This window comes from Amphimedon queenslandica, unplaced genomic scaffold, assembly GCF_000090795.2.
Source record: "Amphimedon queenslandica unplaced genomic scaffold, v1.1 AMPQUscaffold_12039, whole genome shotgun sequence".
Lineage (NCBI taxonomy): Eukaryota > Metazoa > Porifera > Demospongiae > Haplosclerida > Niphatidae > Amphimedon > Amphimedon queenslandica.
The window spans coordinates 1-5,394 of NW_003547722.1; the positions used below are offsets into that span (position 1 = coordinate 1).

General features: G+C 33.0%; 2 long non-coding RNA genes across 4 annotated transcripts in view; one reads left to right on the forward strand and one right to left on the reverse strand.

The window, feature by feature from the left end:
• Positions 1–29: 29 nt before the first annotated feature.
• Positions 30–887, forward strand: LOC109588530 (uncharacterized). Its single transcript, XR_002188224.1, has 3 exons — positions 30–103; positions 473–569; positions 839–887. It is a non-coding gene; the product is annotated as an uncharacterized LOC109588530 (long non-coding RNA).
• A 1,560-nt stretch (positions 888–2,447) lies between these two features.
• LOC109588528 (uncharacterized) overlaps positions 2,448–5,394 on the reverse strand; it is a 4,367-nt gene continuing 1,420 nt past the window's right edge. For 2 of the 3 annotated variants that reach the window (XR_002188220.1, XR_002188219.1), the window contains 3 exons: positions 3,579–3,688; positions 2,682–2,957; positions 2,448–2,637 (listed from right to left, as the gene is read on the reverse strand). This is a non-coding gene — a long non-coding RNA (uncharacterized LOC109588528). The remainder of the gene's footprint in view (positions 2,638–2,681; positions 2,958–3,578; positions 3,689–5,394) is intronic. The other variant, XR_002188221.1, reaches the window with a different exon arrangement.

Here is a 5,394-nt window from a genome sequence, read left to right on the forward strand (position 1 = left end):
TTTTTCATTTTAGTTATTGTGTTTTTATTATTGTAGCCCAGTGATGTTAGGTGTGGTCATTATAATCTCCTCCCCTGGACAGGCTGTATGAGTAGTCTATCAGGTATGGACACATGTACATGTACATTAATTCCAGTACATGTATCTTCTCTAATGTATTATTTCTTTTATGTATTTCCCATTTCCTATTCAATGTATTTATCTCTCTTTCTTTCTCTTGATAATTTTTAAGTGATAATTTTCAATGTTCTACATGTACATGTACAATGTACATATTGTCTTTTACTAGTTATTATTTCTTAATTCTTCTTCACGTAATAAATGTATCTTTCTCTCACTAATAATTTATTTTTAAGTGTCCATGTTCTTTTAAGTGTCCTATATGTTCTCAGTGTTCTCTCATGAGTATATACATAATGTATTCTGTTATCAGTATTATTGATGTATGTGTCTCATTTATCATTTATTGTAGGTACTCCGACTAACAGTAAACTGATATACCTCCCAACGGTCATTGTAATGGTCTCAAGGATGCCTTACTTTAGACTCTTGAAGGAAGCACTATCTGGGTAAGGGATTATAGTACATGTATTATACAAAAACCACTTTTGTATGATTCTGTGCTTGCTCAATGATGCATGGCTCCAGAATGTCAATATAACAACTGTGAATATTAATTTTTAACAAATCCATTAGCTCCTCCCAATGCTTCCCATTATACTATACAATACATGTACATGTACAATTACTGCATGTACTGTACATGTACAAATGTACTTGTATAAGTTTTTATAAACTACATGTATTATTTATAATGATAATGTGGTTCTTATTGTAGTATGTATAGACTGTTATCTGAGGAGGAGAGGGAGGACTCATTTTGGGAAAAAATTATGTTGTAATCATTAAAGGCTCTAATTCTTAGCGATAAAAATATAAAGCAGTAAAATTTATACTAAAATTAATGTATCACTCCCAATGGATCATTGATGGTAGGTATGTGTCTGAAAGAATATGGAAAATTTAGTGTCTCAAAGCAAAAATAACTCCGAGGCCATTAGCTGTGCATGGCACACTACAGTACACTGTATGTACATGTACATGTACAGTACAAGACGGGACAAAAGCATTATATCTGAAATTTGGGACAATTCCCAAACTAACTACATCAATTGAATCATATGCATGTACATGTAGATCTACCCACACACATTAACCAACAGTACCGGCACTATCATGTATATACATTGTATCAGTACATTACTAACACAATATGTACAATACATTAATTATATACTTTATTGATAGTATATACTTACTGGAGTCCTACGAGTAGCCATTCCTAACAAAAGAGAGCGAAAGAAAATGAGAAAAGAACTTAAAGAAGCGAGAAGCTGAAGTCAGCAGGTTTAGGGCGTGTCCGACAATAATATTGTAGGTGTGGACTAGATCTACCCGCGTGAATACACGTGGGTTGACTGTGCTGCAATTAAGTACTAAAGACTGCAGTGATATCATCCTCTGAAGACTTAATAATAATACTCAGTGTGAGTCTCTGATCCATTGGAATGAAACTACTATTCAACATTCATGAACTTTCTATTAGGATCCATTTTATACACCTGTCATTTTACATAGAGGCACGTGGGCTAACTGGACAGTGATTTGTAGGCATGACTTGGCAACATTTAGACAGTTCACAATGAAGTACATATTAACTAGTTACTGATAATATAAATTATAATTTATTGAAATGTTTATATGTGTACTCATTTTGTGTAGAAAGTTTGAGCTGATTTTGATCAAAATAGATTTTTAAAGTTGCCGTTAAAAGTCCCTGTACTAGGACAAGCCAAATTTCGCCAAAATAATTATAATAGGAGGAAATTTTGCATTTTTATTTAATTTTATGATACAAATACTTGTACTTCTATTGCATAGAAAGTTTAAGCTGATTCCGACCAAAATGGATTTATATGAATTTATAAAGTTGCTCTAAAATTGGCTAAAAGCCACTGTACTAAATTTTTAAAGTTGCTGAAATTACTGTTTTCCTTCCATTAGTTGGGCATGATTTTTGTAGAAAACCATGGACTATTAGCATGTGTTTCTTTTGATTTTTTTTGAAAATTTACTACTTTTAATATGGCTATAAGTCAACAATTAATTGTTGGAATCAACTCTATGTCAGACTTTGTTATTCAATAAAGTATCATTAATCATGTCTTATTATTTATTATAGGTTGTGGACCTGAGGCTGAACTCATCATTTCAAGGACTGATCTCTCATTCATATACTGAAGATCTATAAACTGGGTTTAGGAACTAAGGACTGTAACACTATAAGACTGGTTTAATTAATTAAAATCATTGTTGGCTTGTACTCTTTATGTATGGCTGAAATGTTTCTTATTTTAGTGTCATTTTTCATGATTTAATCTCATTTCTGTTTATAAGTCATTGCACCCGCTTCTGCATTAATGGCTCTTGCAATAATTTTAATCAAAATTCACAATAAACAATGATAAAAAGACAACTTTGTGTATTAAACAAAAATGATAAAATTATAAACAATAATGTTATGTAATTCTTTATAGTCTTCAGTTAATGTACAGCTTCAAACAGCAAACAATTAACCTATAGCAATGACAACATATTTAACAATACTATACTTAAGATACTTCTCAATGTAGTCTTCAATAGCAGAGAATAGTACTTATCCTCTTAGTGTCATTAACCTAACAATGGAATGTAATTCATCATACATAGTTACTGTTAGTATCTATTCTTCTTGTATGTAGTGCTCTTAGCATCACTAGCAGTAGTAACCACTAGTGATCCCAGGCAGTGTCACGTGGAGGCAGCACTACATTGCTCCCACACTAGAACAGAGAACAATATAATTATATTGACACATACCTAATGTACTTGAACCTTTAACAGGAACTTGCTATAACCTTAGGAAAGAGAAGGTTAATACATGACACATACTGTAAGATATGTCCATTTTTAAATATCTGAACGTTTGATTTTGGAGAGGAAATTTTTAGTAAATTTGGTATTTTGATAATAGCAAGAGTGGATAATTATTTAGGGAGAGTGTCTAACCCGCCTATATTCTGTGATACCACAGTGCGTAAGTTTACATAGCATGGTTATTAGCACCAAGTAGCCATTCTTGCATCCTTATACTAATTCCAAGTCAGAAAGCTGCAAATAAGAAAGAGCCAACCAATAGAAGAACATATTCCCATCTGCTCCTGCTTGTTTCTCGCACTACATGATCCTCAGAGTGGAGATATAAGTCTTAAAGTTGCCTGCATGCTTCAAAGCCATTCACCAAAATAAAACCCACCATTATGAACCATTATGTACACATGTACATGCTCAATGGGACATGGACACAAATTAAAACACACCAAAATTTAACAGTTCAACAAATGCCACAACTTCAATTTACCAAAAGTATGCAAGTTTGGATAATTTTAATTGCATTAGGTAGCTATTTAAAAACTGATTTATGAAGCACAAAATTGAGACACATCAAATGTCCATTATGTACATGTACATGTATTTACCAGTGAAAGTGTGAGGAGCAGTTAGGACATGTAACCACATCTTCACTAAACCTGAACAACAGATCCCTTGAATGACAAACACCACATCCTGTACTATTAGCTGAACATTTCTACATAAAAATATTACACGATAACACATTACTACTCACATGTACATCATGCATGACTACCAATAGGAGGGGGCAAGAGGGAATTAGCAATAGGCACCCAATTAAAGGGGCCCCCAGTCTCAGGTTTATTGTGAACTCTTGGGGCTTGGGGGGCCTAATACAAACTTTAAAATACAACTTTCAATATTGATGAGATACATAATAGTTATAAAACAGTAAAGAGTGCTGTATGGCTGATAACGTCACAAGGGGTGGAGTCGAGACAGCCAATACAGCTACGTGTATAGCTTTGGAAATTTTTGGAATTTTTTGAAATGGCTGTAACTTGAAAAATTGAAGTAGGAATCACCTCAAACTTTCTTCACAGCATAAGGACAGTAATATGTATCAGATAATGTAATAAAAATTTGGGGTGATTTTTTGGCCATTTTTTGGAAAAAACCATGGACTACAGCCTTGGGTATTTTTCAGATTTTTGGCGTTTTCTTAAGGCCGTAACTTGAAAAATTGAAGTGGGAATCATCTCAAAATTTCTACACAGCATAGGACATCAATATGTATCAGAGAATGTAATAAAAATTTTGAGTGATTTCGGAGCCATTTTGTGGAAAAAACCATGGGCTATAGCCTTGGGTATTTTTCAGAATTTTGGTGTTTTCTTAAAATGGCCATAACTTGAAAATTGAAGTCAGAATCACCTCAAACTTTCTACACAGCATAAAAACATCAATATGTATCAGCAAAATGTAATAAAAATCTGGGCTGATTTTGGAGCCATTTTTTGGAAAAAACCATGGGCTATAGCCTTGGGTATTTTTCAGAATTTTGGCGCTTTCTTAAAATGGCTGTAACTTAAAAAATTGAAGTCGGAATCACCTCAAACTTTCTACTCAGTATAAGGACATCAATACGTACCAGAATATCTTATAAAATTTGGGGCGATTTTTCGGCCAATTTTTGGAAAAAACTAATATGGACCATAGCCTTGGGTATTTTTCAGAATTTTGGCATTTTCTTAAAATGGCTGTAACTTAAAAAATTGAAGTCGGAATCACCTCAAACTTTCTACACATCATAAGGACATCAATATGTATTAGAAAATATAATAGATATTTGGGGTAATTTTTTGGCCATTTTTTGGACAAAAATAATATGGACTATAGCCTTGGGCATTTTTCAGAATTTTGGCGTTTTCTTAAAATGGCCGTAGCTTGAAAAATTGAAGTTGGAATCACCTCAAACTTTCTACACAGCATAAGGACATCAATATGTATCAGAAATTGTAATAAAAATTTTGAGTGATTTCGGAGCCATTTTGTGGAAAAAACCATGGGCTATAGCCTTGGGTATCTTTCAGAATTTTGGTGTTTTCTTAAAATGGCCATAATTTGAAAAATTGAAGTCAGAATCACCTCAAACTTTCTACACAGCATAAAAACATCAATATGTATCAGCAAAATGTAATAAAAATCTGGGCTGATTTTTGAGCCATTTTTTGGAAAAAACCATGGGCTATAGCCTTGGGTATTTTTCAGAATTTTGGCGCTTTCTTAAAATGGCTGTAACTTGAAAAATTGAAGTTGAAATCACCTCAAATTTTCTACACAGCATAAGGACATTAATATGTATCAGATAATGTAATAAAAATTTGGGGTGATTTTGGAGCCATTTTTTGGAACAAACCATGGGCTATAGCCTTGGGTATT